At 38.2% G+C, this 10032-nt stretch overlaps 1 long non-coding RNA gene across 3 annotated transcripts; it reads right to left on the bottom strand.

Annotated features, from left to right (window-relative positions):
• Nucleotides 1-7743: 7743 nt before the first annotated feature.
• On the bottom strand, nucleotides 7744-10032 carry LOC104115194 (uncharacterized). Of its 3 annotated transcripts, XR_690553.4 has the most exons (5): nucleotides 9676-10032; nucleotides 9384-9493; nucleotides 8962-9086; nucleotides 8525-8834; nucleotides 7744-8441 (listed from the first exon to the last, which is right to left on the bottom strand). It is a non-coding gene; the product is annotated as an uncharacterized lncRNA (long non-coding RNA). The 3 variants fall into 3 exon arrangements; XR_690551.4 differs by lacking the exon at nucleotides 9676-10032 and having other exon boundaries at nucleotides 8525-8840; nucleotides 9384-9644; XR_690550.4 differs by lacking the exon at nucleotides 9676-10032 and having other exon boundaries at nucleotides 9384-9643.

The raw sequence follows: 10032 nt of genomic DNA, 5'->3' as shown, positions 1-10032 counted from the left end.
TGTATAAGAATGATGCTAGACCCAAGGCCAAATTCATCATGTGGCTGCAGCTACAAGACAAGCTTCTCACTACTGATAGGCTAGCAAAATGGGGCATAGCTCTTGACTTAGAATGTGTCATGTTCCATACTCAACCTGAAAGTAGAAATCATTTGTTCATGGACTGTGATTTCACCAGAGCAGTGTGGAATAGGATTCTCCTATGGCTTCAGAAGCAGGAACGGCCAACCATTGGATGGGATCAACATGTAGCTTGGATAATCCAGAATGTAAAAGGGAGGACTCAACAAGCACACATCTTCAAAAGTGTCTATGCAGAATGTGTCTATGCCATTTGGATGGAGAGAAATCAGAGGATCTTCGAAAAGAAATCAAGGAACTGGGAGATTATAGCTAGAGAGATTGCCTACTTGTCCAATGTTAGAGCATCTCATGGTGTCCAAAACTTGTTACATAGCATGTTGTTCTAGCTTGGCTAACTAGAGGTGATTACTGGTTTGCTAGTTCAGCTTAGACTTTTGGTGTTTTTCTTTAGATAGCTAGTTGTGTTAAACTGGCTATGGTATTGTAATGTTGATTCCTGGTGATTAATATAAAGTTAGTTACCAAAAACAAAAGTATCCAAACTAGTATGTTCATGAAAAATATGCATACATAAAATTATAGTTTATCCATGAAATTAATGAAATGTCTATAATTGAAAATAAATGGATAAATTAATTTTCACTATTGCTAGAACCTAAGGATTTACCCAAAGGTGGATCAATCATTCTATGAATAGTGAAAATAATGAGGTAAATTAATATTCTTAGTCAAATATATATTGTCTGTCCAAAGATGTCATATGTGTTTGGTTAAAAATATTTAATTGCCTATTAATGACTAAATGACATTTAAATTATGATAGTGTGTCGTAGTATTTACCCCAAGGATAATTACAATATGCTTTAATTGTTTAACTGAATCCATATTGATTTGTGAGCATGTATTATCTATTTTGCAGCAATTCCTCTTCATTCGCATGCTTCTTCTGTTACTGTGTTCAACAGATTGAACTTCTCTGAATGGCATGAACAAGTCAAGTTCCACTTAGGTGTAATGGATCTTGATATGGCTCTGTTGAATGATAATCCCGCTGCCATTACTTGTCACGACCCAAAAATCACACATATCGTGATGGCGCCTATCTCAATACTAGGCAAGCCGACAACATCAATAACCCATAATATTTTTTAAATACTGAAAATATAATAATTAAGTTTAAGAGAAAATCCCACAAATACTGGATATAAATGCACTCCCAAAACTCGGTGTCACTGAGTACATGAGCATCTAAAGGGTAACAAAGACTGACTGATAAAAACACTGTCTGAAAATATAAAACAGTACAAAAACTGAAAGGAGGAGGGTCAAGGTTTGCGGACGTCAAGCAGCTATCTCAATAGTCTCCAACAGATAAAGCTCCGAAAAACTAGCAACTGCCGTGTCCGGAGGTACCTGGGTCTCCACACGAGGTGCAGGGTGTAGTATGAGTACAACTAACTCAGCAAGTAAAAATACTAAATAAAGAAATGAAGATAGTGACGAGCTTCACAACTAAGTCCAATTACAGTAATTTCCAACATAAAAAGGTAGGCATGCTTTCAAGTTCAACATTTACAACTCAAACAGTAATTTTATATCAAATTCTACTAAAATAGAAGATAATGTCTTTCAGAAGTTTCCAAAATAGTGATATATGACAACTGAAGTGCAACAATAATGTATCAATGCATCCTCTCAGAGCAACAGTCACTCAGTCCTCTCATTCACTCCAACCTCACAATCACCCTTTCCTCACAGTCACTCATTCCTCTCAATCACTCAGCACTCGACACTCGTACTAAGTAAGTACCTGTGCTCACTTGGGGTATGTATAGACTCCGGAGGGGCTCCTTCAGCCCAAGCGCTATAACAAGCCAATCATGGCATAAATCATTGAAATATGTTGCGACATGCAGTCCGATCCCATAAATATTCTTACAATTAGGCCCTCAGCTTCACTTAGTCATCAATCTCTCTAGTCTCTCGGGCTCTCAGAAATCATGCTAAACAGCCCAAACAACAATGATATGGTGCATCAATAATGAACAATAGAGACTGAGATGTAATGTGCAAGTAAAACTGTGACTGAGTATAAAATAGCAAGTTAGCAGATAACTCAACATGTACACGACCTCTGTGGGTCCCTACAGTGTCAACACATGGTTTAAACGTGATTTATAGTTCGATTTCTCTAATACATCGAAAATGTACGGATATCAACAGATTATTCAATCACATAGTTACATGAAATTTATCAAGCCACAATTCCTATGGTACACGCCCACACGTCCGTCGCCTAGCATGTGCGTCACCTCAAAACAATCACATATCACAAAATTTGGGGTTTCATACCCTTAGGACCAAATTTAGAACTGTTACTTAACTCAAACCGTGAAATTCTTTATTCTGCAATGCCTTTGCCTCGCGAATCGTCCTTCAAATGCCTCGAATCTAGTCACAAATAATTCGGTTAAGTCAATACAAATTATAGGAATTAATTCCATATGAAAATATTAAATTTCCAACAAAAATCCGAAATTGCACTTAAAAATCGTTCGTGGGGTCCACGACACGAAACCCGACAAAAGTTACAAAATTCGAAATCTCATTCAACCATGAGTCCAACCATATAAATTTTTACCAAATTCCGACATCCACTCCACCCTCAAATATTCAAATTAAACCAAGAGGGTTTTTAAAATTTTCCAACTTAAATCACCGATTAAAAGTTAAAAACAACAATGAATTCGGGTAATTTGACCAATATTGATTTAAGAACACTTACCCCGTTATTTTCCTTAAAAATCTACCGAAAATCGTCTCTTCCCGAGCTCCAATTCGTCAAAAATAAAAAATGGGACGAAGTCCCATTTTCAGAACTTAAACTCTCTGCCCAGCGATTCCTTCTTCGCGAACGCGAGCCTTGCCTCGCGAACGTGATGCTTCACCGGGCTGCTCAATCGCGAACGCGTCCTCTCCATCGCGAACGCGAAGACCAATTTCCCCCAGGCCGACTTTCCCCTTAGCGAACGCGTAGCTTTGCCCCATACCCCCCTTCCCCCCCCCCCCCGAACCTTCGCAAATGCGTGCCCTCAGTCGCGAACGCGAAGCACAAAATGGGTCAGTCCAAATTTCCCCTTCGCGTTCGTGAAGAACAACATCAGTGCCAGCAACCCAGCAGCAACAACCCAGCCAAACTTGGTCCGAAACCACCCCGAAACACACCCGAGGCCCCCGAGACCTAAACCAAATATACCAACAAATCCCAAAATATCATACGAACTTAGTCGAAGTCTCAAATCACATCAAATAACACTAAAAATATGAATCACACCCCAATTCAAGCCTAATGAAATTAGTAAATTTTAAATTTTACATTCGACGCCGAAACCTATCAAATCAAGTACGATTGACCTCAAATTTTGCACACAAGTCATAAATAACATAACAGAGGTATTCCAATTTTTAGAATCGGATTCCGGCCCCGATATCAAAAAGTCAACTCCCCGGTCAAACTTCCAAACTTAAATTTCTATTTTAGCCATTTCAAGCCTAATTTAACTACGAACTTCCAAATAATTTTTCGAACACGCTCCTACGTCCAAAATTAACATACAGAGCTATTGGAACCATCAAAATTCTATTTCGGGGTCGTTTACACATAAGCCAATATCTTGTCAACCTTTTCAACTTAAATTTTTATTTTGGAGACTAAGTGTCTCAATTCATTTCAAAACCTCACTGGACCCGAACCAATTACCCCGGCAAGTCTCATAACAACTGTAAAACATAAATTGAGCAGTAAATAGGGGAACATGGTTGTAATACTCAAAATGACCGGCCGGGTCGTTACATTTTCCCTCTCTTAAACAAACGTTCGTCCTCAAACAGGTTTAGAATTATACATGGAGCCTCAAATAAGTGTAGATATTTGCTCCGCATCTTCCGCTCATTCTCCCAAGTAGCTTCTCCAACTGGCTGGCCTTTCCACTGCACTTTCACTGAAGTTATGTTCTTTGATCTCAACTTTTGAATCTGCAGGTCTAAAATGGCCACCAGCTCCATATCATAAGTCAAATTACCATCCAACTGCACTGTGCTGAAATCCAAAACATGATACAGTTCCCCGACATACTTCCGGAGCATAGATACATGAAACACTGGATGGACACTCGATAAACTAGGAGGCAAAGCAAGTTCATAAGCCACCTCTCCAATCTTTTTAAGCACCTCAAACGGCCCAATATACTGAGGGCTCAACTTGCCCTTCTTCCCAAACCTCAACACACCCTTTGTGGGTGAAACCTTGAGCAGAACCTTCTCCCCACCCATGTAAGCGACATCACGGACCTTCTTGTCGGCATAACTCTTCTGTCTAGACTGCGTCATACGAAGCCGCTCTTGAATTAATTTAACCTTCTCCAAACCATCCTGAACCAAATCAGTACCCAATAGCCTAGCCTCACCAAGCTCAAAATAACCCACCAAAGACAGACACCGTCTCCCATATAAAGTCTCATACGGAGCCATCTGAATGCTCGACTAGTAACTATTGTTGTAGGCAAACTCTGCGAGTGGCAGAAATTGATCCCAAGAACCCCCCAAATCTATAACACAGGCGCGCAATATATCTTCCAATATCTGAATAGTGTGCTCAGACTGTCCGTCCATTTGAGGGTGAAATGTTGTACTCAACTAAACTTGTGTACCCAGACCTCGCTGCACTGCTTTCCAAAACTGTGATATAAACTGCGTGCCCCGATCTGAAATGATTGACACTGGCACACCATGTAGGCGAACAATCTCGCGGATATAAGTCTTAGCCAACCGCTCCGAAGAATAAGTAGTACCAACTGGAATAAAATGCGCGGACTTGGTCAACCAATCTACAATCACCCAAACAGCATCAAACTTCCTCAAAGTCCGTGGGAACCCAACTACGAAGTCCATGGTAATACGGTCCCACTTCCACTCCTGAATTTCAAGTCTCCGAAGCAATCCGCCCGGTCTCTGATGCTCGTAATAATTAATGTGATATAATAAATTGTATTAATATTATATTGTGAATATAATTAAATTACACTGAAATTATACAATTGAAATCTTTGGGGAGTTTATTTAAGTGAATCATATTTGAAATTGTACACTGGCTATAAAAAATATATTAAAATTTTACTATGGATCATAAATTTTATAAAAATTATATTGTGAATATAATAAATTATATAGAAGGTATACTGTGAATATAATAAATTATACTGAATTATATTGTAAAACTCGTGGAAGTTATCTATGGTCCTATGAAGAGTGAATCGAATCATACTAAAATTATACTAATGAATATTTTGAAGATAAAGTGCATAAAAGTTTTATACCTAAACACAATTAGATAACCAAAATATACCATGGATTTTAATTGTGTTTAGGTATAAAAATGGTATGTACTTCATCTTAAAAATACATGGATATTTTGTTTACTTAATTGTGTTTAGGTATACAAATGGTATGCACTTTATCTGCCTCTTGATTAACATTTACTTGAGTTAGGTATAATACTTGGGTGTCGAGATTGGGTGTGAAAATGGAAGATATAAAAATGGTATGCACTTTATCTGCAACTTGGTTAACATTTACTTGGGTTAGGTATAATATTTTGTTGTCGAGTTTGGGTGTGAAAATGGAAGATATGGAAGCATATATGAACATATAATAGACGGATATGTATGTATAATATACTTAATATATTTTGTACATTTTATTAAGAGGCTATTGGAAAAGAATATAGGAGAAGTTAAACATGATTTATGGGCGGGAGGGGAATGATGTGTTAGCAATGAATGTATTTAGGAGATGATGGCAAGAATTAAGGAGATAAAAGTGAAGTCCTAATTTTTTAGGAGAGATTTTTGGGATGAAATTGCGACATTCTCGGACATTAAGAAGATGCCAAAGTCTTTTAGGTGTCTATACTTAATGATGCTAGGATTCTGTATATACTATTATTTAAAAATGTGATACTTAAACTCCACGGATGAGGGACCTCTATAAATACTACCACTAACCTAAACTAAGTTTTCCCCTGCCTTCTTTAATTCCCTGATCGTTGTTTCTTCTCTTTCAATGGCTTCCCTTACCAACCATTGTTTCTTCATCTTTCTATTAGTGATCTCCTCTTTCTTTTTCGCGCAGGCTGAAACTTCCCCGTTTTATTCCATTTACAGCTTCGGAGACAGTGATTCTGCTTCTACTTCTGATCATTTAGCCGCTGTGCTTGGTCTGCCTTCTCTACAACATTACACCAAAGAAGGCGTTGAGTTTGAGTCCGGTATTAGTTTCATGACGCCTGGAGCAACAGTTATGAGTCCCTTTTCCTTCATAAAGAATGGCATCCCAGCGCCTCAGCAGTCTCATCACTCGCAGATTTCCGCCTTTATGAAACTCTTCTATAAGGATTGCTTCTCTTTTCATGACTGCGGCAGGAACAAGGTTCTTCAGAAAGCTATCGTCTTTATGGATCAGCCTGGTTTTAATGATTACAAGCACTCTCTTTTGCATACAAAATCTATTTCCGAAGTGTCCAAACTTGTCCCTGATGTTGTGGAGACAATCAAGAGTTCTATCGAACAACTGATCAAAGATGCAGAGGCCAAACACTTAGTGGTTTCTGGAATTATTCCAATTGGTTGCCTTCCAGGTTTTCGAACGATGTTTTCCGATAATAGCAGGAAAATTCAATGTCACAAAGGACTAAATTTGTTCGCAACATTGCACAATGATCATCTATGGCAAGGGTTGGAGGAGCTACGATTGAAGTACCCTGAAGTTGAGATCATATATGCAGATTATTTCAAGGCGTTTATGGCAGTTCTATGCAATCATGAGTTCTTGGGATTCAAGACTAAGACATTGATGAAGGTTTGTTGTGGTAGTACTGACAGCGGTCCGTTTAATTTTGATCCGCATAAGCAGTGTGGAGAGGAAGGAGTTGTAGCATGTTCTGATAGGGCTTCGCATATACATTGGGATGGATTTCGACTGACACCGGAGGCTTCGAAGAATATGATTGATACTCTCTTCAGCAAAAACGGTTTTGTATTTCCAGAGTTTAAGTTCTCAACAAATCATCATACAGCTGCAGCAGAAAGGCACCGTTCCAAGGTTTCTGGACGATTTAGAGATGGTCTAAGGCATTTATTGGAGTTGCATGCTAATAACGTAGTGGACTACTGAAATACTAGTATTTGTTTTGCTCTGTCCAATCTGAGTCGTTTTAATTTTGCTGATGAGGTTCGAACAAACAAAGAGTTTTGTACTTTGATATATATTGGGTAGGCCCTCAAATATTGTTTTGTATGTACAGAGGCTGATTTCCTCTTCTCACTGTATACCTTTCGTGTTTACTAATCAATAAGCAATTCTTTGATTTGTCTCGAATGATGCAGTGTCTCTTGTTTTTGTTTTTCTATGCTTAATTTCTGACACTGAAAATTTGAAAATTGAGTACATAAATTAAGGGGAATGGGTTCTTTAATTGACAAGTTAGGGGAGCGTGACCTATCTGATATTCGTGGTAAGATCTTTTCTATCCTTGGATCCTCAGCATTTGAGTTATACAGCTCGGATTAGCGCAAATATGACGCAGATGACTATATGTGGATGTTGTGGCCTTAAAGCTGGCTGTTTTTGTATAACAAATGCACATGGAAATGTTTGACGTTAGTGTTTTTGTAAAGTAGCCAACTCAGATGCACATGAAGGACAAAGCTTAACTGATGTATTGAGCTACTCGCACAGAAAGTGATGTTTTTCATGTACTCGTCTTCAAAGTCTAGAAAAGAATCTTGGTATGGTTTGCGAAATCCTGAGGATTCTCACTTCCTTTCAATTGCTTCTGCCCATATTTCCTCCAATTGTAGCCATCTTCTGCTTTCTGTTCTCTAACATATTGAGATGGTTGATTGTAATGTATTGGAGCTGGATTACTCTGCATGTTCTCTTGGAAAAGCTTTGAACTGGAGCCACTTCAGTTTTCACCCCAGTAGTTTTGCTGTGGGGAGTTCATTTTGCTGGTTAAGTTTCCTACTGCGGCAATAGATGGGCTAGAGTCCTCCCCAGGGTGAGAGTGGGTGACATCTGCACCAAAAACTAATGCTAGGACTGTCGCTGACAAGGGGAATTCCCCTTGATATAGAATAAAAAAGCAGAGTGTTTCTTCCTCCCACCTTCACATTGATTTTCAGCGCTACATTGGCTAGATCGATACTGTTTGCTCATCTTATATACTCTTACATGTTTTGTGAAACAGCACTGTGAGACAACTCCTAGTTCAGTCTCACAAATTCGCTTCTTCAGATCACCTGGTCAAGAAATAAAAAAGATTAGCCACCACAAATTGCAAACTTCTGCTAAAGAAGACAAGAAGTTTTATTTTCATTTATACCATAAAGATAAAACTTTATTGTCATAGCATGAGGCTGCAACTTTGTCATAGCATCGCGTAATCGAGTTTTCAAGACTCTTTCGACCTGATCAGGGCGTGCACTCGAAGGTGGCAGAACAGGATTTGGATTGAGAAACAAAATAGTAAAGTCAATATTGGGTTGAAACACCAAACAGACTAGAAAAGAACACTGCAAACTGCTTATTTACCATGCCAGATATCTGGCACATTTGTGCAAGCTCAGAACAAAACTCATGTGCAACACTGTCTTGCTCCTTGCCAGAAAAGTGTATTCAGATCCAATTGTTAACTGTTCCTCCATTTACCATTCAGTCAATAAGAGATACAAAGTTAATCTTAGCTGAACAACGAACAACAGCCCCACAGTCTGATATAGAAATGGAAATAAAATGGAAGTGAATTTATAAGTAAATTACCATGTCATAAACAGTGACTGGCTCACTGCTAATAAATATTGTGAAGAAGTAAAACACAGCAACGATGATTTCTTTTCCGTGTCTCAACATGTCAAAAATGACTACTGTCTAGCCTTAAAAGAAATCTAGACAAAAAGAACAATCCTCTGTCAGTGATCATAGCAAATGCTTAGCCTTAACGATCTAACATTATTTTCGAAATGTGTTAAAGATGGAAGAGGGATCATAACACGGGACTCAAAAATGGCTATCGTTCACCAATATAGCCCGTGGCAAAGCAGGACAGACGTTCCCTCACCATAAATGAAGAAAACAGAAAATTTTATTTAAATTAATTTTTGACAGGAAACGGAAGGCCAGCATGTAGGAACACCACTACTTGCAGCTAAACATGATATGACCTAATACAAAAGCCTACATACCTCAACTCTCTTGTTGCTTGAGATGTTAATAAACACGAAATGCAATACTTCCTCCACATATTTCCGCTATGAGTAACCTCCACCTTCACACCTCTCAGTGCTCTTTTGATCTGCAACTCAAAAATCACCAGTTACAGAGTCAGAGAAACAACATTCATAAAGAAGCAAGTTGCCGAAGTAAGACAACATATCAAGAAAGTACAATCTCCCACGCTAACTAGATATAGGACTACAAACATCTAAACAATGACTAGAACTTAAGAAGAAGATTCTTATAAAGTAAGAAGTTTACCTTTACACAGTCAGCATCAAACAGTGGTCTTAAAAAGTTAGAGTTGTTTTACTACTGTCAAAAAAGAATGCTTTTAGAGAACTTTTGGAAATTGGAACACTTTGTTCACGTACCTTCATACTATTCTCCTCGAGACAATAGACAAAATACATAGGTTATACCCTAACTATGAACCAAATCTCTGTTACACACTTTTTGCGAACAAAAATCACCTTATACACTCAACCTTTCTAAAGTGTAGCTAAGACACACCACTTTCTTTTTGACCAATTTTTTAAAACATGTGTAATATCACGCACCAATAATATTATGCCATGTGTCATTAATTTTTTAAGAATAAAACAATTTAAAATTACA

This window comes from Nicotiana tomentosiformis, chromosome 7, assembly GCF_000390325.3.
Source record: "Nicotiana tomentosiformis chromosome 7, ASM39032v3, whole genome shotgun sequence".
Lineage (NCBI taxonomy): Eukaryota > Viridiplantae > Streptophyta > Magnoliopsida > Solanales > Solanaceae > Nicotiana > Nicotiana tomentosiformis.
Note: the sequence above shows the minus strand (reverse complement) of the source record. Positions and strands in the feature narration are given on the sequence as shown.